The 24,997-nt window shown below is 42.3% G+C and overlaps 1 long non-coding RNA gene across 1 annotated transcript; it reads right to left on the reverse strand.

Annotated features, from left to right (window-relative positions):
• Positions 1-11,621: 11,621 nt before the first annotated feature.
• LOC116410472 lies at positions 11,622-12,522 on the reverse strand. Its single transcript, XR_004222439.1, has 3 exons — positions 12,345-12,522; positions 11,885-11,923; positions 11,622-11,684 (listed from the first exon to the last, which is right to left on the reverse strand). It is a non-coding gene; the product is annotated as an uncharacterized LOC116410472 (long non-coding RNA).
• Between the last annotated feature and the right edge of the window lie 12,475 nt (positions 12,523-24,997).

The raw sequence follows: 24,997 nt of genomic DNA on the forward strand, positions 1-24,997 counted from the left end.
TTGCTATTTATTATAAAGTATTATGCAGCGCTACATTAATTGTGCAGTCATTTTGATTAGTCAAGGGTAGTCTGTGTTGCCTATCACTAAATTGTATAAAATATAAATGTTTAGCGACAAGACCTGGAATAAACCTACCATGTTCCCATATAAGACATTTGAGAATACGGCCAACATGCTGCACTTCACATGAAGAACAAGTAGGGGTGTGTTGAAATGATCAGTGGAATTTATATTATGCTTCCCTCCAATGATGTGTAAAGTATATATGAAGGTATATGTTGTATGTATGTATATATTGTTTTTAATACTTTCTTTTTCCTTATTATTATATTCATTATTACCTTTATTAATTGTTTTCATTACCTTTGCCTTCATTCTTTGTAAAGTATAAAACTGTATAAACAAAAGATGAGACCAAGAAAATTTTGCCAGAGAAGATTTATTACATACAACATACATGTATGGACCATTTGTATGGACCAGCTTGCTTATCCTGAGCATATCTTTAACACATATATTTTAACAAAGTTCCCAATTAACGTGTTTTATATTTCATTGGATTAAAATATTGTAGCTGTTGAAGCTATATGTAAAATCTATAAGTTATATGAGGCTATTTCTTATTAGCTCAGTTGTGTAAGCTAAGAAAATAACCATTCTAGTAGTGGACATGAAGTATATAATACATTATTTTTGGAAATGCACTTGCTAGTTTCAGTTTATTTTGCATATTAAAGTCTTTGAAATATGATTAGAGATCCTAACTTGCTGTGATATCTGTTTTTGTTGGGAAGCTCTGATGTTCTTTGCATGGAATTTATGTACTCATGGATAGTCCTGGTAGTTACATCTCCTAAGGGTTGTTGTGGGGCTTACACATTTATTGTGGTACGCATGTACACTAAATAGAATTGTATTGGGGGTATTCTTAAATTTGTAAGAATATGGGGGTTATTGTGGATAACAGACTTTGCAACTCCAGGCAAATGTCAGTTAGGGGCTAATAAAGTCTCTAGTGTGCCATGCAGTTTTGGGTTTCAGTTTTTAAAAAGCATATTAATGATCTGTAAAGAGTGCAGAGATGTGCAACTAAACTGGCAATGAAACAATTCAATTATAAGGAGAGACTGTCAAAGTTGGGGGTTTTTCTTGGAGACAACACACTTGCTTTTGCATGGGACATGATTACATTAAAAATACATAAGAGAACATTATAGGCAGATAGCAGGGGATCTTTAATCATGTAAATATAAAACATGACAAGATGCTACTGCTTTAGACTTGAGAAACAGAATTTTAAACCAGTGGAAAATAGCTCTTGGAGGTAAGTGCAGTGAGGCTGTGCAGATTCCCTTAATATGGATATCTCCTTGGACAGGAAACTCCAGGGCTACAGATAGTTTTGTTTATGTAAATGGATTTATATATATATGTCTTGATTTTTGTATGTAGATATATATAGATATATACTCTACATACACATTATAACAAATGAACTGTAACTATACAAATGTGTAATTACTTCATAAAAACAGAAGCCTTGTCATACTTAGTGGCTGTGTTAGTAAGAGAAACACATGAACCATGGAATGGATCTTCTGTCTGGAAGATCTAAGGTTTCTTATATTTATTTATGCTGGTGCTGGCTGGAAATACCTTAGTATAACTGAAAAGAAAAATGGTAACGTTTAGGAACAAACACATACTATGGTCTCACAACCATGAAAGGATAAAATACCCAAGAATTGTGAGCAATACGATATAATGTAGATGAAACGGTATAAATGTTGCCGTATTTATGGGTGTGAATGTGTAAAGGGCATAAATACAGCAATCATGGATTAGTAATTCATACAAGCAGACAGAAGCTGTTTGTTTAATATCCATCCCTATTCACAGGTGATGACTGAGTGTACAGCGGCAGTGAGGAAGCCTTTTCATCATAAACTCATTTATATTTTATTGGGTTGGGTGTTGTTATAAACGTTTTATTAGGTCCAGCATGGTGGTTTATTAATATACTTGGGGACTAGGCATGTTAAATTAAAAGGCCTGTAACAGTCAAAATGTCATAAAAGCTCACTAAACGTAAATGCAAGCACATTAATGGGCTCAGGGCTACCTTGGCTCCAAAAAAAGAAGCCTTCAATACCCTTGTTTTTATTGTATTTAGTTTGGATGGGTGTTAAGTATAGGGCTCAGTTAATGTGTTGCTTGCTCCGGCACCTAGCTAAGAGTGCTCATGTACAGGGCAAGCAGGTAGATGTTTCTGTAATCTTGACCCATTACTTATCAGGCACAGCTTAGAATCAAATGCAAGCTAGTCACTACGACATGCAAATCTTTTTTCCTCCAGAACCTGTTACAAAGATTTTGGTCTGTAAGCAATTGTGAGTCCAATGAATACTAGCCCGAGGTGTAGATTGCAGCAGTGGAGGGCACAAGGGAGGGCTTCCAGTGCTCCCTAATTTGCAGGGTTGGACTGGCCCGCCGGTGTACTAGCAAAAAACCTGATGGGCCTCAGTCCTGTTGGGCCCCACTGGCCCAAGCACACCCTCAGGCTGCATGGTGGAGCACTAGGGAGCCAGAATTGTGCGACCTCTGGCACTGGCACTTATGGCAAGCGGTGGGCCCTTAGCTGGGGGGCGGAGTGAGGACGGAGTGGCGGGTTTTCCATTGGGCCCCACCTTCCCCAGTCTGACAGTGTTAATTTGTGTATTTGAAGGTTGTCTTTGTGCCTTCCCTTGCCCACTAGTCTTGAATTCAGTGCTATCATACCCAGGTAGTGCATGGGTTATGCATGGCGGAAGCACAGGTCTTTTTGCTCCATTCTGTAGTCAGGGTCAGACTGGGGGGTGCAGGGCCCCAAAGGTGCCCCCGATGGCCGTGTCCCTCACACCCTCCTAGGGGACCTGCTGCGCCCCCCTACCCTCAAAGGGGCCACCAGCCGACATCCTTCCCTGAGCGCACATAAGTGTAATGCGCCAGGGGAGGGACACCGGTGGCTGGGGGAGCGCCAGCAGGGGTCGGGTCTAGGCAGTTGGGGCCAAGGCAAGAAACATAGAGTTCTGTGCTTGTTTTTTGCACTTTGCACCCCTAAGTAATAGTCACTACTATTTTATAGGCTTCTCTGTGGCAATTTACTGTGGGAATGTATTTATGAAGCCATGCAATATAAAGTCTGCTTTATTATTCAGATGTGCCCTGCTACAAAATGTTAGTAATGTGCAAAGTATCTTTTCCCGCGGCAGTAACATTTGTGCCTATTGGAATAGAAAAGCTTCTTTACAAATTTAAGCAGAAACAGTCAGAATGGGTTTACTGTGCTTAAACCATTGGTTCATTCAACCAAGTGGAACACAGTAATTTTTCATTCAGCCCATTGCACTGTTCTTGCAGTAAATTAGCTCACTTAGGGGAAAAAAACATGTTTGCAGTGGGCTTGAAGTTATCCAAATTGAGCTAGGATTATCTGCAGATGGATCCAACGCAGGTGCTTCTTATATAATCCTCCGGCACTCAAAGCCGAGAGAAAATTGCCGTGATGTGTGTACAGAATAGGCAGCCCATTTAGCAAATTGTAAATAAGAAAGCTCTTAGTGCCTTGTTTAACAAACATTCTCTCTTCGTTCTCATGGAAACTCATCTTTTGCAGTTTCAAGGTCCTTCTTAACCTCTCTGGCTTTCAGGAGAGCTTGGCTCCTTTGCCTCCAGAAGTTGCTGCTGTCAACTTTCAACTTTCCATTACTCAAGGGCAAACTACAGCCAGGAGTTCTTGCACAACATGGGGCTGATTTACCGAAATACTGTAGGTGCTATATTGCACAAATGCAGTTTCCAATATTAAATGAATTTAGAAGAGTCTACCACAAGTTAGAAAATAAAAGTAAAGACCTGAATGGTTGCTACTGACAACTCCACTAAGCTTCTAAATGAGAATTAATATGTCTTTTATACTTTTACCAACATATTTTTTTCTCTTATGGGGTTCCTCTGGCAATGTTTCCTCTAACAGAGATTTTCAGATAACATGGTACGGCCCTGCCAAAATCTGGCTAGCATCTCATTAATTTATAACATGGTCACATATATAAGAGAACTTGGGATATCCAAAATGGTAATAAAGCATTCACCCCTAAACTTAAAGGAACAGTAAAACCAAAAAATGAAAGTGTATAAAAGTAACTAAACTATAATGTGCTGCTGCCCTGCACTGGTAAAAGTTGTGTGTTTACTTCAGTAAGTCTACTATAATTTATATAAATAAGCTGCTATGTAGCCATGGAGGCAGCCATTCAAAGGAGAAAAGGCACAGGCACATAGCAGATAACAGATAAAACACTATTGTATTCTACAGAACTTATCTGTTATCTGCTATGTAACCTGTGCCTTTTCTCCTTTTTTCCAGCTTGAATGGCTGCCCCCATGGCTACACAGCAGCTTATTATATAAATTATAGTAGTGTTACTGTAGCAAACACACCAGTTTTACCAGTGCAGGGCAACAGTGCATTATATTTTTATTACTTTAAAGCTCTTTCATTTTTTGGTGTTACTGTTCCTTTAATCTAAGTGGCCTCTTTACCTCTTCAATTGGCCTCCCTAGGGAGTCTGCTCCCTGAGTTTGACAATCTGTGCTTTATTTTCTTCTTGATTATATGCCTTTTTATAAAGAACAGGGTGGGGTGGAAAGTGTAAAAATGGACAAAAAGCTTAGTTTATTCTTATTACACAGAATAGAGTGCAAAACCAGTGCCTCTCCCATGAACACAGTTCTTCCTTGTTTTGGCAGCACTTTATTCATAAAGTGCAAGTTGGAGTTGCCATTAAAGTGTTTGTTTACCTTTAGGGGAAGTGTTTGTTTCCCTTTAGGGGAAGTAGTGTAATGTAAACAATCCATGGTTTATAAAATAAAAAAAGAAAATATGGATTATTTTAAAGCGCTAGAATATGTTTTCTAGCATATGATTATGTTACGTATTTATGCATTTACTGTCTCTTTAATAATTAGGACCTACAATATACTGTACAATGATAAGGATGTTAAATTAGTAAATGGAGCAGAAGCTCCCTCTGCTGGCTAAAAAAAACACTTCAGCTTCACAGGCACATACAGCATGGTTCTTATAGGTTTGTGGTTCTATAAAAGGCACTATCTGGATATTTATAACGAAGTCTTATGATTAACCAGGGTGTGCCTAGGGTGCAAAGGTGAGGGGGCACTGGGCATTCCCCACCCTCCATGTTGTTAATGTGCCCGGCTGGCATAGTCCAGCTTTGTTATTATTCGTTATTATTAGTAACAAGTTTTATAAAGCACCAACATATTCTACAGCACTGTACAATAAAAAGTCTTGCTTGCAAAAAACAAGTTTTCCCTGATGGCAAATGCTTGATTTAATGAACAGACAGGGGTCAATTACTAAGTGCAAGGCAGGGTGCAAAGTGCAAAGAACAGGCATAACCATTTGGTTTTTTTTTTGCACTTTGCACCTTGCCTTGCATTTAGAAGAATTGCTGCAGGTTCAATCACTCCAAAAACCTTCATTCCCCCTATGAATACCATCATAATCTAGAAATTTCCCTTCATTTGTCACTTTGAACCCTGTATGCAGTAAGTAGATCTTCAACCTGAGATGGAACTTACATATTTCTAGGCCATTGTGTAATGAAACGTGAGTTGCTAGTTACAATTACTCACTGATCATATTGCTAGTAATATGGATACATATATTCAGTGAGAAGCATATGGTTTAACACTAGGTGACATGAAGTATAACAGAAGCCAGCATATGGCGTTGCTGCAAGCAGCAGACCAACCAGCCACAGCAGCAGCAGGGATACAATACATGGGTGGGAACACAGTTGGACTGGGGTGTGTGCAACCTACCCGGGCTGCCACCCCAGGGCTCCTATGGGCGCATAACTCATACCTAGGGGGAGGGAGGTCAGTCTATGTGTCCTGGTGGGGATCAGGTCTGGGTCGGTGGGGCCCACAAGTACTGGGACCCACCCAGTTTTTTCCCAGTGCCACGCTGGTGCAGTCTGACCCAGAGTGGGCATCAGTCATCACTGACAAATGGCACCTTGGCAATTTGCTGCAAAACTCTGTCCCTTTCATCACAAGCAGCGGGGGCAATGAAAACGGAGAGCACAGACTAGGGGTACGCAGGGGCCCTGCAGGTGCACTCAGCTGGGCGTGTCCTGTAACCCCCCCCCGTAGGGGCCCCCCTAACCCCCCTCGCAGGGCCCCCACCCGACATCCTCCCCTGAGCACATTAATTTGAGCGTTCGGGAGGGTGAGCGCCGGTTAGGGTCGGGTCTGGGCCGTGGGGGCCCACCAGTCCGACCCTGTCTGTTTCCCACGGTTGAGCAATTTACCACAGTTCTCACCATGTGACATTGCCATAAATGCTTTACAGCTTATAATTACAAGCTTAATATTCCTTCTTTTTCTCCATTAGCAATGAGTGGGGGGAAAAAGGGGGTCTGTGGTTTCCCCTTGGTTGATCAGTTTCCACTTCCAATACAAAGATAGGGATAAGGGGCAACTGAAAGGCTTCCATGCATTCTTGTAAGCTCACCTTGTACTGAGGCTCATTGTGCTACATAGAGAAAACAGGCCCTGCAACTGCTTGGGGGCCCCGGGAGGTATTGGGGGCCCAGTAGGGCACTGACTAATATGTAGTGTTGATACATGTTTATAAAATGAATGTCTTATTCCTGGCTTTTAGTACTAAAATGAGGTTTCTGTGGGGCCAATTTCAGTCATGTTAAATTAATTTTTATTCCCCATATGAAAAGGCTGATTTAAATGTATCCTGCCCTAATTTAATTTGCCCTATAACGTGTGGCACAAGGTTTTACTAAAATATCTTCTAACTGCAGTAAATGCAGCTGTTTGTGCCCATTTTCCTACTGTATGGAAACCAATTCCTATTTTCTGCAAACAATCCAAGTAGCACATACCATTCAGTCACTGCCTAACATATGCACTACTTGGATTATTTGTTACATTATTTAAACATTTTCGCATTGGTTTTCTCAATAGAAATCCCCTTGAGAAAGGAGTTGTTTCCTATAGGAAGATGATACTTAAAGTCTTGAAAATAACAGAGGAATTAATGGCACCTTGGTAATTAGGCCTGCTATCACATTTGTACTGGGATGTTTAAATTAGGGGTTTTCTGTAGCAATTACATTACACAGCAGTGTGACTTGGAGAATGCCACCATGTGTAGTAACCAGCATGAGTAGTGCCAACTGAATTATTCCTTTCCAAACTAAGGTGTGTCTGTTGGTCTTGGAGATAATTCATTTTTGTGCATAGAAAGGGAACTGGCTAAAGGATTCTATACAGAGAGTACTTACACCCAAATGGATATTTATTGGAAATTTCCCAGGGCTCCAAATTCAGTAGACAGAGGAATGACACTAGAAGCAGGTAGCTTGGTCTATTTTGATCAGCTCCTAGAAGTATTAATTACCCTTGTCTCACATTAGCTCAGTCACCTTTAGCACAATAAGGCACTGGAACCCTCCCTCACCCCCTTAATATTTACCATATGTATTAAAGAAAAACACAGAGACGTGGTTATGGTTAAATCAGTTGGAATCACAGGATTTATTGAAATCAGTAGCCATAAATAAATAGAGGTTGTGCACTCCCTAATGCCAGGTGCAGCTCCCAAACATGGCTCAACCAAAGGGCAGGGATTGGGTATCGCGCCCATAACAAACCAACCTTCTCCCTCCTCCTGCCCTTTCTCTAGCCCTGCCCTAGGGATGGACTTCTGGCTAGGCCTGCACGATGGAAGGAGCTGAATTGATGACGGGACCAGCAACTGGCTTTATGGAATGCACCGGGCCATAAACAGGCAATGATTCAGAGGAAGGCAAAAAACCATCTAGTGCTAAGGGCCAATCTGCACTGAATGGCAAAAATTCCTTCCTGACTCCAAATGGCAATCGGTTTTACACCCTGAATCATGTGTAGCTATGACATTTACCATTTATTATTATCAGGGATGGAGACAGGGAGAGGAATCAGGGATGGAGAAAGGGAGGAGGATCAGGGAGCAGGAGGGTTTTGGAGATGGGCGGGAGACAGGGAGGAAGATCAGGGAGCAGGGGGGTTTTGGAGATGGGGTGAGAGAAAGGGAGGGGGATCAGGGAGCAGGAGGGTTTTGGAGATGGGGTGGGAGACAGGGAGGAGAATCAGGGAGCAGGAGGGTTTTGGAGATGGGGTGGGAGACAGGGAGGAGGATCAGGGAGCAGGAGGGTTTTGGAGATGGGGGTGAGAGAAAGGGAGGAGGATCAGGGAGCAGGAGGGTTTTGGAGATGGGGTGAGAGAAAGGGAGGAGGATCAGGGAGCAGGAGGGTTTTGGAGATGGGGTGGGAGAAAGGGAGGGGGATCAGGGATCAGGAGGGAGAAAACCTGGAAGGCGTCATCTGGTGAAACGCTGGAAAAAATGAAAACAAAAAGTGTAAATAATAATAAGCCCTTATAAAAGCCTTTATATATAGAATGGGTCCTTCAGTCTTTATATATAATTATGCAACTATGAGTGAATCCCATGGTATTATTGAGTTTGTCTAAAAGAGAATTACAGAGACATTACCCAAATCCTCCGGAATGTTCTCGATATGGCTTTTACAAGCCTCTTCCTGGTGCTCAGCCTGGGCACCTCTATCACTGGAGGATCTTCTTCTTGTTCTTCCTGTGTCGTCCTGAAATAAAGAATAATGAGCTAATGTTGTTTTCTGTTTCAAAAGGTTTTAGACTAGGAACATTATCACTGATGTATACACTGCTAGACATTTACCATAATATTACAAATATACATGCAACCAATCTGTATCCTCTGTACCAAATGTGGGTAACTACTGAGCTGAATAAATGTGCTATAGGGTACAGGTTCTGGTGTAGGGATGGGTCTCATAGCACTGAGAAAGTAGATGGAGGGGCTCACTGGGATCCAGGGATTAATAATAAGGAAAGCTAAACTGACAAGTACAGCTAGGGACTGGCCTTGTGAGAGTCAGAGACCATGGGGCTGATATTAGTGGTTACTAACTACACTTTGCTCCAATAAGGATTTTGCATCAGTCTTATTTTTCTACTTTTAGTGCATGGAACTGTTATTCAGTGGAAGGATATAAAGGCTTCAGCATTAACAGTTCTCTGTTAAGGATGGGAACAAAATACAATTAGATCAGAGAACAATTGTTTCTTTATCCCGTTTTTGAGTTATATTAGATGCTACATATGTTTATTCTGCTTGTATTTCCGAGTTGACTGAGATTTTCAATGTCTACAATTTGGGGCTTTGGCACATTTTGTTGCTGTTCCAATATTCTGCTTAGCTATTTGCTCTGTCGTTATGGGAATTGTAAGACTCTGGTTACAGGTATACAGGCAGCTGAAACTTTTTTCTTTATTTTGCTGTGTGTCAAAATTGTAATAGGCGTCACATGTAAAATACATACTTCGCAGCTTCTTCCAGCTCCTTTTGCCTTGCCACGATCTTGTTGTTCAAGGCTTCGAGCTTAGGGCCCAAAACCTGTGAGCAGGGGGAGAAAGGAGGAAAGAAATTATACATTGGTACATATCCATGTATCCATGGTCTGCATTAACTTACAATAAACAGTATCGGGGAAGGTGGTGCATATGCCCACATACCCTATGGCATTTTCAGTACACTTTGGGGCCAAGATGGTGCTTGACAGTCATTGGCTCTTTATATAGTACTGTCTTATTATTCAATTTGTTGTGAGCTTTCTGGATAACAGGTATCCAGATAACAGAACCTATAGCAGTATGCAAATAAGGATTGAATAATCATCCAAAATATGTAATTAGCAGTTGGTTGCTATGAGTTAAGGCATTACTGTTGTCTACAATATCGCCCTGTTTCTGTAACCTGCACAGATGTACACTAAGCTTCTTTTTCAACACACACACAATACTACATAGTGTTCCCTATAACCTGACCAACATTGAGTGTATCCTGTAAAATGTAACAACAAATCACACAGAAAAGCCTTCTAGACAGTGACCAAGGAACTTACTCTCCGGGCTTGCTGCGTATTCTCATATTGGGTGAGAATGTGTTCCACGTCGTGCTCCTCCTGTGGCAAAAGAGACTCCATGTTAAACAAGCATGGTACCAGTTTCATTAATGTGCCCCTGTAAGCACAACTGCCAAGAAGAGATACATAATGTCCCTAATAATATAAATAATGGCAGTTGTTGGGCATATGCTGAGTAATAATCTCCCAAATGCTAATTATGGTAGCTACAGGTGATACAGTATATAATAACCTCAAAAATAATAATGACATATAACAAAAATAATAATAGCACTTACTTCAGATAAAGCCAGGAGTTTGTGGATGTGATAAAGAGTCATCTCCAGCTCCTCAAGATGTTTCTGTAACATAAAATAATGTACCAGTGTGAGGAAATTATTAATCAGTGCTATTCCCCTTGTAATCAGACCTATAAGGCAGAATAAGTTCTCACAGACCTGAGAAGTCATATTAATCCTCACTATAATCATGGCTGTCTGATTGACCAGTGGGGCTTATACATAAGGAAAGTTGCAGCACCGCTATAACCTCATTGGCTAGTATGAAGCAGGAATATGGCACAATGAGACAGACATTATAGGGTGGCTGGCAGTGGCCTTCTGCACTTAACTGCTAGCCCAGGTTTATGGGACCCAGTAGCCAAAACTCATATATTCTCCACCTATATTTTTATTATGCACACTGACACATAGGTCGATCTGACCCCATTATCATTGATTACACCGGATAAAAGGAATAGTTTTAGTCTACTCATGCAGTGTAATATTCATCCAATTACATTTGCTAAACCTACATAACATTTACTAAACACACATGACATGTTCTGGAACAAGAGCTGGCACTCTAAACAGTATTATCTATACTTCTCTTTTGGATTCCTTACCCGATAGGCATCCATGCAGATGAAAAGGGCCATGTCCCGAAGATGCTCCACATCATTGTCAATATAATATTGACTGAAGAAGTCTCCCCTAAAAAGCAAAATCCCAATGGAGCATTAATGGCACTTCCTATCCGCTATTTCACTGTATTTCTACTGTACATACACTTTTTCATTTGAGTGGGTACAATATGGGGCAAGCACAAAATGTCCCACAATAGATTGTGGGGTGCAGGAGGGATATTACATGTAGCTGTCTGGGTGCTGAAAGATAATTGATAAGATTATTTTCATGTTACTTACAAGTCGTCGTTGGCTCCATGTCTCCAGACGTAGTGATTTTCTGCAAGGAAAATACATTTCCATTAAGGCTAGGCACACATGCAGCACTGCCTCCCCCGGTGTAGATATGCAGTGGAGACAAGGTCAGTCCATTCCCATCTGCCCAACTTGTATGCAAACTGAGAGGCACAGCATTGGCCCATCAGCGCACACACAGGGTTAATTTCTGCTCCATAATGCACAGTTTGTGTTTTTTTTTGTGACAAAAGCCACCGTGTCCACGTTGACAATGCTATCGTGCCCCTTAGTGCTCTGCACTGTCCCCCCTGGTCTGTTATAAATAATCCCTAGTATTTACCATAGTAGGCAAGGATGGCCTCGTCAAATGTCCTCTCCTTCACATACTCCTCCAGGACACTGAATAGCACCTGTAAGTAAAAGGAAAGAGCTTTGGGGACTCAGAAGCTGTAACTGAGGGATAGTGTGTAAAGTAGGGCAAGAAGGTATTGGGGAAGAGACTGTAATTGTATAATAGTAAGTGATAGATTGAGAGAGAAAGAGCACTTTAGATGAGAGCAGAGTGGCAATTTCCCTTTATTTGGGATGAGAGAAGAAAGTGATTCCTTACCTTAACCTCTGGCATTCTGCTGTCGCTAAGTACAGCCACCTAAAGGCAAGCGATACAAAGGGGCATTATATTGGCAGCACAGACACAGGCAGTCTCAGCAATACAATGTGTGTGTTTATGGCTTTCTATTCTCAGTCACATTTCAGTAGTAGCCAGTATTGTGAGCAGCATGGTGGCTCAGTGAGTAGCACTTCTGCCTTGCAGCGCTGGGGTCACCTACCCTCCAAAAAACCCTATACAGGCAGGTTAATTGCCTTCTGACTAAATTGCCCATAGCGTGTGTGTGAATGAGAAAGAGACCTTAGATTGTGAGCTCCTCTGGGGCAAGGAATAATGTAAATGATAAATAATCTGGGTACAGCGCTATGGCAATGTGTTGGTGCAATACAAATAACGGGAAATTCTGCGCAGACTTGCTACATAACAAATGGATAAAGCCCGATAAGACCAGAAAGATTACCTCTTAAAAGAAGTGAGCCAGACGGTGCTGTTGGAACCAGAAGTGCCAGATGTTAAACTCTTCTGGTTCGTATAATGAGGGGTTCCTCACACTTGAGGGCCGGCACAAGGCCGGGGAACCCAAGGGAGACCCTCAGTAGAAAGTGGCTTCTCTCAAGCTCAGATCAGAATGGAAAAGATCAAACTTAATGAGAAGCCAAAAATCACTCAGCAATCGCTAGGTAAAATCGCACGGTAGCACAGACCGCAAAGAGTTCAGCAGGAGCAGCACCATAGCAATCTGTATAGAGAGACAAAAGAATATAAAGGGCAAGTAAACTTCAGAGAGAACTTATTTAGCACATATTTGCATAGAATACAGAGTTGGGCAAAGACCTGTTTTCCCTTATTGAGTTGTATGTATTAAACATGAGAAACAAGAATACCAAATTATTTTATTTATAAAACAGGTTTCCAGACTTTTAGTTTATTATTATTATTATTTAGTTTATTATTAGTCTAAATGACAGCAGTGTGGTTGCCCATATCAGCCTATTTTAGCAATTGAAAAAGGGGCTAAAAAACAAGCCACAAACCATAAGTCAAATACATTTTAGGGGGCTGATTGTAAATATGAGGCATTTTATTCTGCTGCCCCCAGGGGGTGTTTTTACAACATTGTGTATTAAGCAGGATTAGGCCTAAATAAGTGCAATTGTGCTGGAAATAATTGATTTAGATGACCCCCTTGTACCCCTTAATACACCAGGGCTGGGCAGCCATCATGGGGGAACAGGGAGACCAAATCTAAGCCCCATCATTTCCAGAAACAGAAATTGCTACTGTCCAGTACAACACTGGGGACCTCAGATATCATATTTTATGGAAAGAAGTGTGTTTTGGATGGCAGCCCTGCCCAACTGCCAAATGCTGTGTCTCTCACCCAGGATTAAAGTCATCTCCAAAGCCCATTTTAGAAGAATATTGCCCAAATGAAGTAAAACTGAATCCCCGCTAGTCTCAGGGGTACAGTACTATCACTAGTTCCTCTCTTTTTGGAATAAAATAATGTTTTTTTGGCAAAGGATCTCTCTGAAGGGAAGATCACTTACCTCTCACCACAATGCCAACCGACCGAATTACTGGTAAAGCGCTGATGTCACAGGAGTCACTTTTAAAGGGGAAATGTACCCTGTTCATGAGTGAGGTTTATATGCCATTAGTTTGACCTTGTATGTGCAGTACCTACACAGCTTATTGTGTACACAGAACATTGCTTTGTATGTGTGGCAGTTTGAATCACTACATTTACTGTTCTGTTGGAAAGATCCATGAATCCATCAGCCATGGTTTATCTACCTGCTGCTGCTAAGGTGTGTCTGGGGCTCCTTAGCATGAAGGGTGTCCCTTCCTTAGCCTGAATAGTGGGCAGAAATGGGGGTACACTCACCCTCAGGAGTAGGAAGGGGTTTGGCCTTAGCTGGTGAAATGTTATATACAATGTATGGGGGGGCAGTTTCCTACTAAGTAAGGGTGCAGGTGGGTGTAGGAACAGCGCAGCTCATTCATTATTGACCAGGCTGCCTGATTGCTGGTCCCTAAACTACTCAGTAAGTATAAACCATTGCATCTTGGGAAACACAAAGCGTTTCTGCATCCAGAGAGATGTGTCAGTAACATAATATGTCACACAGTTTACATCCCCCCCCCATACTGACTTAGGCAGCCAACTTCCTATCCATACATAAATACTAGCAAAAGGTACTGGCCATTGGGCACTTATATATTTTGTCCATTTTAATATATAAATAAAAGACCCATGTGGATCAATGATTGCCCTGGGGGCACTACCTTTGCCAGTATGTATTGTTCATTCATGGAGAGAGCATATATATTCAATGCTGTCAGTTTATGTTTGTCTGTTAAATCTAATGATCATTAAAATAAAAAAGTATTTATAAATTGTATTCTATAACAAATAAAACTGGGGGTTAAATTAAACGGATCCTTTTTTTCACTTCGGTGGCATTTCAGGCACAAATAAAGTAGCACACTGGGTAATTAGTGATGTCAACAATAATTTTCTTACAAATACAGTGAAATCAATCACATTTCTTATCTGCCCTCAAGGCCCTTTTAGTTTTTTCTTATTCTAAAGCAGCTTTTATTTTTATTATATAGGCACCAATGGGGGTCTCTTTGTAGATTTATATCTACGTAAAGCAGAAGCTAATAGATTTCAGTGTTTTTGTTTTTCATAAAAAGGCTGTACAATGTCTTTATTAAGGCTTTAGCATAGTTGGTGCTCGCAGAGGCACCGGAAGAAGCAAACTAGAAACAGGAAACCTGCCGCTTGAAATTTGGGCGACCATTGCGAGTTGGGTTGGGTGCAGAGTTCAAATCACAGTCACACTCTTCTCACTATTGCCTCATCACTTCAAACAATGCAATCAGATGACCAACAAATAAAATAACAGTACAAGTCAACTCTTAAGGTCCTCATACACTATAAGATCCGCTCGCTTGGCGACATCACCTACGGGTGGGCGATATCGGGTAGCAAGTTGCTTTAAAAAAAAAAAATCTGATCTTTTGGCCCTGGGGCCAAACGATCGGATTACATTTGCAGCCATGTGCAGTCGGTTCGGGGACCACATCAACGAGCCGATGCGGTCCCCGATCCGACTGGATTTTCTAACCTGGCCGATCGATATCTGGCCAATTTCAGGCCAGATATCGGTCGACCAGGCAGCTCGTTTCTGCCCATACACGGGCCAATTAGCTGCCGAATCAGTCCAAGGGACTGATATCGGCAGCTTCTATCGGCCCGTGTATGGGGGCCTTTAGGTGGGAGCAGATTCGGACAGAGCAACGGGGGATTTTACTGACTGGGTTGCAACCCTATTGTCCCTTTAAAGTAATGCAGCACGTGGAAAATACTGAGTTGATTTGGAAATGAAGTGCTGCTGTGCTACCCTGAATAACCTGCCAATATCTGTATAAATGAGTCATTTCTTCCTCATCTGCTTTTGTTCGGTTCCTCAGATAGGTGGATCAGTTGCTAAATACCTTCTTTACAATTAAAATTCTCCTGTAAGCAGCAGAACATATTTTAGGAATTTGCGGGAGGAAGTAGAGGAGAAGCAATGTTTTTGCCCATATATATATATATTACTAGGAGGGTGGCACACAAATATAACACATCAGGGTTTATTCACTAAAGTGCGATAAGTTTTATCGCACTTTTTTTGCGTTAAAATAGACGCGACAATTAGTGCGCGATTCACAACAGTATTACCACGTGCGTTAAGTCACATATTGCATGCGCTAATTTCCACGCAATGGCATGCGTTAATTTTACCACATGCGTTAATTTGCGCACAGAAATTAATACGAACGCATGATTCACAAACACTTAGGCGCGCTAAATATCGCATTGGTCTATGCGAAAATTAAAACCTACTTGATGCAGGCGGTAATTATAGAAAAGTAGAGTAAATGAGCTTTTGGCAATAAAATATGGACTTAGCAGTGTTATTTAGTCAAGAATGTGTTGGCCCTAGAGTGATGCAGCCGCCAGTTTGCAGGGAAATTGTCATTTTTAATACAGTAATTTTACGAAAGTATTGGCATGGTATGGCTAACATGGCGTGCATTTATTCGCATAATATTCGCTACTGCAGCGGTAAATATTTAGTCGCACAAATACATTACTAGGTATAATTTGGCGACTCTTTTGTCACGACTTTGTAATCTCGTGACACGCACGACTTGCGGCCATTTTGTCGCGACTTTGTAATCTTGTGACATGCGCGACTTGCGGCCATTTTGTGTCATAAAGCCTGCTGTCACACACTGAGACATCATGCCTGGGGTTTCTGAGCTGCTAGACAGGGAGAGGCGCTACATAGCCCGCTATTTCCTGCGTTCAGGGTATGACAGGCTGCCGCTGGGGCCCATAGGGGTCCATGAGAGGAAGAGGGCAATCCTGCGTGACCTAATAGACAGGTTGCGCAGGGGCTTTAACCTTGAAATGGACCTCCGCCTGCTCCAGCGGATATGGTCAGACCTGAAGCGCAGGAATTTCGACCTAATAGCGGAAATCGCTGAAGGTAATTATTGTACTTCAATATGGTTTTACAGAATACGTTTATTAAAAGATTTAGTAAGTAATTTGAACTAAAAGTACAAATGTAAGAAATGTATATTCTATATATATATATATATATATATATATATATATATATAGGATTTTTTACAATAAACTTTTTCACTTTATTGCTAAGTCCCTGTGTGTGCGGCTCTCTGTCCATATATTCCCTCATTTTAGCCAGCACCCAAGGCGTTTGTACCCTTATAGGGTGTGCTCCACTCTTCCTTGTATATATATATATATTTATATATATGTAGAAAATAATAATCATCTGTGGCCAGCACACCCTTCAATGCTTTATCAAAAATTTTATTGAAAATATATTGTTAAAACCGATGTTTCGGTCCTCATTAGGACCTTTCTCAAGGATGAAAGGTCTTGAGAAAGGTCCTAATAAGGACCGATACATCGGTTTTAACAATATATTTTCAATAAAATTTTTGATAAAGCATTGAAGGGTGTGCTGGCCACAGATGATTATTATTTTCTGTATATACATAATTTTGGCTATGCACCCCGCAGAATATTGAGCCTTGGAGTGCAGACACCATTTGGATTGATATATATATAAATATGTATATATGCATGTTTTTTCAAAAACACACAATAAAGTTCACAATAAAGAGGGAATTTTAAATATGTTGTGGTACTTTGAAAAAAAAAAAATACATATACACACACATATAGATATATATATATATACACACACACATTTTCAAATACTTATGCATAAATAAGTTTAAAGCAGGGGGGAAGCAGCAGGGAGCGGCCCATAGTGTGAGTCATTTGGGGAAGGGCCTCGAATGTTTTAGGGGGCCCTGGCTAACAATGTCTGTGTGTCCTTTGTGCCCCACAGGCTCCAGCAGCCCCCGAGGCTGCAGCGGCACCCGAGGCCCCACAGGCTCAAGAGGCACCACCAGAGGCCCCAGCGCCATCAGAGGCCCCAGCGCCTGAAGAGGCTCCAGAGCCTGAAGAGGCTGAGGAGGCCCCAGAGTCCCCTGAGCCCCCAGAGGCTCCATCAGCCCCGGAGACTCCCCAGGCCCCGGACACTCCCCCCCTGGAGTTCTCCACTGGAGACAACTCTCCCCAGGCCCTGGAGTTCTCTCCCCAGGCCCCGGACTCTCCCCAGGCCAAGCGCTGGGCACCATGTAGTTTCCCCTACACTCTTACATTTATCAGTAACAGCATCAATATGCTATATGGGTTAAATTTTTGCAAATATTCTGCCAACAATTTTGCCTTTAGCCCATGTTGCTGAATAGTAAAACTTGCGTTAATTAGTACGTAGCGTATTTTCTGGCGAGTGTGATAACTGCCAATCCAATGTTTTGTTGCCAGAATTTTTCGGCAAGCGGAAAAACACTTGCCGAAAATTCAGCCCTACGCCTGCTACTTGTGCCTGCACCCGAATGAATGGGATACGCTCGGGTGCAGGCACATGTAGCCGATATACGCATGAAAACGCGAGACTTTGCATTCTCACGCGTTTTCATGCGTATATCGGCTACATGTGCCTGCACCCGAGTGTATCCCATTCATTTGGGTGCAGGCACAAGTAGCAGGCGTAGGGCTGAATTTTCGGCAAGCGTTTTTCCGCTTGCCGAAAAAATCAGCCCTACGCCTGGTGTGGCATCAGCCTTAACGCACTTTAGTGAATCAACCCTAATGAGTTCAATGAGCGCAGACTGCAAATTATGCTTTAACTGAAATGAGTGCAACAACCTCATTTATAGAAATGGCAGCTAAACAAACACCTTGGCTACTGGGCCGGGACTGACATCATAAACCTGAGGTGGGCACATATTAACCTGTTCAATAGAAAATGACCATCTTAAAGATGAGATTGCACACGTGTTTTATGTGTAGTTTTTCTTCCTGTTTGGCTTCTGATTATCTGAACGGGAGAAATATGGGGAGACTTAAGGGCACTATTGAGAGAACTGAAGGTATGCCTGCAGCTTGAGATTAACTCTTTATTAGCCTTTCCTTCTCCTTTAAAGAGCAAGATTGGGAGGAAGACAGATGGACCTAGCAGGGCCAGATTTCTCATTGGGGCGCCTTTGGCCGTCCCCTATGGCCGCCCACCCACTTCAAACACACATGCGCGCAAATCCCCGCGTATGCGTGTTCCCCCCCCCCGCCGCGCATTTGCATCACATAACTTTATATGGAGCATTGGGGAAAGGACGTGCTAAAGTTTCTGTGCGTCTTCTCCCCATTGCTTGGTTTGCGGGCAAAATTTTTCTGTGCGCCAGGGTCCTTGCCACAAATTCAGGCCTGGGACCTAGTGTTGCCACATTTGTTTTACCATTATACCAGCCTTTGGGTCAGGGGAGCAGGAAGGGGCGTCACGTGGGGCGGGGAAATTGGTGGAGTGGGTGGGGAATGGGCATATTATAGGGAATAGGTGGCCAGACGGGTGGCTTTAATCAAATCAGCAGATGTTTTATCATTTCCTGCTAGTGCCCAGTATGCCATATAGTGGCAATATTTAATTAGTAGGGTATTTCTGCTAAAAATCAAGTGTATCCAGTATAACCTCATGTTCACTCTCTATGATTTGTATCTGTTTTTTTGCTGCACTTCTACCCAGAATTCTTTTAATCAGGTTGCTGGCTGCTCATACCAGCCCAAATAGAGGCAATTTAACCAACCCTAATGAACTGTCGCTTCAAAATACTTCTGAGGACCCTCAGGATGGAATTCTTTTTAGATGGATTATTTTTTTACAATGCATTCCTGAACAGGGATTTTGCCGTTTTACAAAAAGAGAGTTTGTTATTGACATATTAGAAGATAATTTCACAATTAGTGATTCTTTACAATAAGTGATTCTTATTGTTGGAAGATTTTTATTAGCGTCATATACCTGATGTTTAAAATAATTTCCCAAATGATAAATATATTAACCAAAAATTAGTTACTATCAGTAATACAACAAACATCATATTGGTTGCTATGGGTTACTGCTCCTGGGCAAACAGGGGTGTGTTTACTAAGAAGAGATAAATCACCGGTGATGTTGCCTGTAACAACCAATTAGGTCTTTGCGTTGATTTCTAACTTGTAGGTGACTGTTCAAATCTTATTGCTGATTGGTTGCTATGGGCAACATCACCGGAGATATTTATCTCCAATCTTAGTAAACACACCCCATAGTGTCTTTTTTACATATGGGGATAAGCTTTGTAAAATAGATCCTACACCTGAAAGTACTGGATGCCTACGAGGGTTTTTGTAATACATTATAGGGCTCATTTATTGTCTACAAGTGCAGTGAGAAACGTGCGCATTTCCCCCCAGTGAGTTGCGTGTAAATCCACGTTCAGGGCCGCTGCTGGCCAAATGGGTGCCCTAAGCAGAAATGTACTTTTGTGCCCCCTCCCCCAAATATTACGGAAGTAAAAATAAAATAATAAAAAAAAAAACACCTACTATAGGGGCCCCCCACACAGTGCCCCCAATATCCCCCATAGACAATGCCCCCATAGTAAGTGCCCCAAATAGCCCCCATAGACAATGCCCCCATAGTAAGTGCCCCCAATAGCCCCCATAGACAATGCCCCCATAGTAAGTACCCCCAATAGCCCCCATAGACAATGCCCCCATAGTAAGTGCCCCCAATAGCCCCCATAGACAATGCCCCCATAGTAAGTGCCCCCAATAGCCCTCATAGACAATGCCCCCATAGTAAGTGCCCCCAATAGCCCCCATAGACAATGCCCCCATAGTAAGTGCCCCCAATTGCCCCCATAGATTGATTGAACTATCCGGGACAGCGGGATGCGCTATAAAAACCGGCGGGACAGTGTTGGGGGGTATGTTATAATATATAAAAATGTTTTTTTTTGGAGCAGCTGGGATGGTGCCCCCCTGGGAGTTGGTGCCCTATGCAGACTGAGTACTCTGCTTATAGGGAGCTGCGGCCCTGTCCACGTCTATTGAAGTTACTTGTGTCAAAATGGGCTCCTTGCTCCTCGTGGTGCCGCTCAGTTCTTCTTGCCTTCTGTTCTGAATTGTGCACTGCTGCACTTATTGCCACAGGGGAACACTGGTAGGAAGATATTCAGCGCAGTTGTGCCTGATTTGCTTTGAAGTGCATGCAGCTACGTCCATTTTGGCAAATTAGATGCAATTCCAATAGGTACAGTGCGATTGCTTCAAAAGACTCACCCATTTGCGTCAGCAGTGATGCTGTAATTCTGGGAAAAAATGTTGCATTGTGGGAAAAAACTGCTGTTGCAGAACTAAATTCTCCCTTTTATGTTATAGTAAAAGATAATGTACTGAGGCATAGGCATTTTCTTCTAGTAAAATATTGCTTTTATACTATCAGTCACACTCTTATGGAATACGCCATTTACCGTAGTGTCAGTACATCTTATAGAGACCAAGGGGGTGCCATTTTTTATTTGTGCTCACTTTCAATCAACAGGGGCAAAAATAGGCACAAAATTGCATCCATTAAATTCCAGAATCCTAAAAAGTTGCACCTCCTTATCTATACTAGAGTTGTACACCAATTGGCCAGTGGCTTCTGCATTTGGGCATAAGGCACAGAATACAATGGCTGCAAGTGGTAAGCATTAGTTGCATTAGTGCACAACATGTCCCACCCATGCAGTGGCGTAATATGCAGGGGCGCTGGGCCATTCCAAAGATTTTTTTTGAGGGGGCCCTGGCGCCTGGCCATTCCAGGTAGGAGTCAGATAGGGAAGGGGGTTTCTTTATAACTTAAAGGACAATGAAAGGTTAATATAAATTAAAAGTAAGTCTAAAGGCATTCTTTTTAAGTGCTTACTGCATATCTAAATTCCCAGATCCCTGCTTGCTTCTCTGAGATATGGTGCTGGCAGCCTACAGCAGTGTGAAGCCTACAGTGACATCACTGAAATCTCTCTCCCCTTCCTGTAGGTGCCAGCGGCAGCCTTCCTATTCTCTGAGCATGTGTGTAACTTGATCCTGTCTCCTGTTCTGAGCTACACATGCCCACCAGCCAATCAGAAGCGGATCTGGCAGAGGGGAGGGGGGGAGGGAATGAAACACATGTGCAGTATGAAGCAAGGAGGGAAAGGAAGGGAGAATACCTTTTTAAAGATGGCTGCCTGTTCTAGAAAATGTGAAGTAAGTGTGACTGAGTAAATATGTGATTAGGTGAGCCAAAAGTGTGGCGTTTTTACTAAACAATAGGAGGACTATTGGGCAGTATGCTTTTTAAATTTTGACTTGCATTCTCCTTTAAGAGCGAGGTCTGCTTCCTCCATACTTACGCCAGTATACCCACGTGTTGCCTCATCCCTCACACATTGCACACAATTTATCAACAAAACATTGCACCTGATTGTGTCTGATGCAGTTACACTGGAATTCTGAAAAACAGCATTGTTTGAAAAAAAAAAAAAAAACAAGGCAAAACTGTGTAAATAAGACCTATTGCATCTATGCCAGCTTTCTCCTTCTATGTCCAGTGAACTCCTTCCATACACTTACACATTTTAAAGCGATTACATTACATTAGTAGTACAAAATCTAACATTCATTAAAGGAGAAGGAAAGGCTAAGAAAGAGTTAATCTCAAGCTGCAGGCATACCTTCAGTTCTCTCAATAGTGCCCTTAAGTCTCCCCATATTTCTCCCGTTCAGATGAACAGAAGCCTCACAGGAAAAAAAACGCTGAGCCGTGTAAAGAAAGTTCCCATAATGCCTCACTCCTGCACCAAGACCAGTGTACATGCTTAGTTAGTAAGACTATGAGGAAGCTTCCCACTGATTGGCTCAGATCACACATTCCTAAGGGGAGGGGAAGGAGTTCTTAGCATTCTTGAGGGAGGGGGGAACAAGAGAGGGGTGAGAGGCGAGAGCTGCGTGTCTCTGGCACAGGAAAACAAAGAGACAACAAATCCTGTTTCTTTTGACAGAGAACTCAGTGCAGCGTTTCTGTGAGTGCTTATGACTGTATTTACATAGACCTTTCTGATAAAGCTTACTTAGTTTTTACCTTTCCTCCTTTAATGAAGAATTAGACACTTTTATTTTAGAAGGATGTTTTCTAGCACTCCAGCTCCGTCCCTATCCAGCAGAGCACAGAAGTGGTTAATCGGCAGGCTCCCTGACTTCACTTGATTATACATTTGGTGCAGCATCTTTTGGCTTTGCCGGCAGGAATCTCAGGCCAAGCAAACAGAGATCAAAGCAACCACAGATAATCAGTGTCATGCATGGAGTGGGATGACAATATTTCCACTCAAGAGCCCTAAGGAGGTTGAATTAAAAAAAAACTAATCCATAATAATTACAGCATAACAACCTCACTTGAAATGCAGGCTGTGAGTGCAAGGAGCCGAGCTATCTGCATTCTTTCTCCTTGCCGGGACGTGTTCTAGGTGAATTTCTGACAATTATTGGGGTGAAGTGCAGGGTTGTAGAGAAGTCTTGGATGGATGTACTGCTGCTAGTGATCTGGATCTGATCCGTTGTGCCTCTGTGACTGGGCTGCTATCTGCTTAATGCCAAGCTGTTCCAATAGCATTTTAAGGAATTTATTATTGCAGCTGGTATACATGTAGGTGAATGGCTTTCAGTACCGAATTAGGGAAGGAGAGAAAGGCAGGAAGCCTAGGGGCTACAGTTTCAGTACAGATCAGAGGTTCTCAACCTTCCTAATGCCGCGACCCTTTAATACAGTTCCTCATGTTGTGGTGACCCCCAACCATAAAATTATTCTTAAGACCATTGGAAATATGGTCCCCCAAAGGGGTCCCAACCTACAGGTTGAGAACCACTGGTATAGATGATTTCAACACCCTCTGAAACTTGGAGCCACTCCTGGATATTTTCTTCTTTCTTCACGAGCTTCAAAAAGTAGGGCCAGGACCAGACTGGCGATCTGGGACTTCTGGCAAATGCCTGAGGGGCTGCTGTAATCAATTCTCTTTAAATACTGCTATCTATAGTGGAAGTTAATTATGTTATCCTTTTAAGCTGATCATTCCCTGATGCATTGGTACTCCCTGTTACAATAGATGTATTTAGGAAAGGGTTGGATGCTTAATGTGTGAAAATACAAGGTTCTGATAGTATTACTCCTAGCTCAGTAATGATTCAGCAGCTGGTCTGATTGCTGTTTGGAGCAAAGTCGGAACTAGGGGTAGGCAGAAAAGGCATGTACCTAGGGTGCAAAGTTTGGGGGGAAGACTGGCGCCAAGCATGAATGCCTTCTGCTTGCCTTCCCTTAGGTCAGAGTCCTGAAGGTCTAGAGCAGGGGTCCCCAACCTTTCTTACTCGTGAGCCACAGTCAAATGTAAAAAGACTTGGAGAGCAACACAAACAGCATAAAAGTTCATGGAGGTGCCAAATAAGGGGTAAGATTTGCTATTAGGCAGCCTCTATGCACCCTATCAGCTTACAGGGGCTTTATTTGGTAGGAAATCTTGTTTTTATTCACCCAAAACTTGTCCCCAAGTCAGGAATTCAAAAATAACTCCCTGGTTTGGGGGCACTGAGAGCAACATCCAAGAGGTTGGGGATCAACATGTTGCCCCTGAGCCACTGGTTGGGGATTACTGGTCTGGAGGATCGTCTGTTGTATTTTTTGCAGGTGGAAAGTAGACAGGTCTGGACTGGAATTCAAAATAGGCCCTGGCATTTCAAGTACACAGAGGCCCAAACAGCACCCCCCCCCCCCCAGCCCAATAAATAGTTACTGTCTGTGGCATCTTACAGCAGCCCCTTTGGAACCCACAGATAGGGAGTCCAGGGAGGGATTGTTTTTCTCTTTTTCTTCCTGGGAGGGGAGCAAGTACAATCTGCAGCTTGCCATGGGTGCACTTTCTACCTGGCCCAGCACTGGATTGGAGAGAGGAACCTCTGTGATGAATCTATGTGTACATGGCAGTAGTAGGCAAAATATAATGGTCCAAGGGCATTGCGGTAACCACATTCTGCATTTAACCATTTTTTGTTAACATTCATTCCCTCTGTAAACTGTGGTTTTCCAGCCTTGCCTACTTCTTCAATGTCTTACATAGTCATTCAGAGTTTTTCAGATTAAAGCTGGCCACATGAGTACTGTGCTTGTACCATGAGTACTGGTATGGCCCCTGGGCTGTTTAGTGGGACATCTTACATTATAGCGCTGTGTATGGCATACCTTACGACAGGAAAGAATTAGAGCAAGCCTACACAGTGATGTATATGATAATTATACACATATGTAGTGATGAGTTGGGTTTAAAAGATTTATTAAAAGAAGGGAACCTTAGAGCACCATTTCTATTACTCATTTCTATTACTTGCTCATGTCATTAAGATGATAGTTATTTCCGTAGCTGTCATGGGATTTCCATACAGTCTGACTCATTTTGGCACAATACAACAGCTTATCTTTTGTAGGGCTTTGTGTTGTTGTTCCCCACATAGAGGTGTAAGAGGGCATTCTTTCTCTGGCTGCCAGGTACCAGGTGCAGGAACAAACTAAAAGCCTCTTTGCCTGACACTAGGGTGAAATTTATTATAAGCAGAGT

This window comes from Xenopus tropicalis, chromosome 4, assembly GCF_000004195.4.
Source record: "Xenopus tropicalis strain Nigerian chromosome 4, UCB_Xtro_10.0, whole genome shotgun sequence".
Lineage (NCBI taxonomy): Eukaryota > Metazoa > Chordata > Amphibia > Anura > Pipidae > Xenopus > Xenopus tropicalis.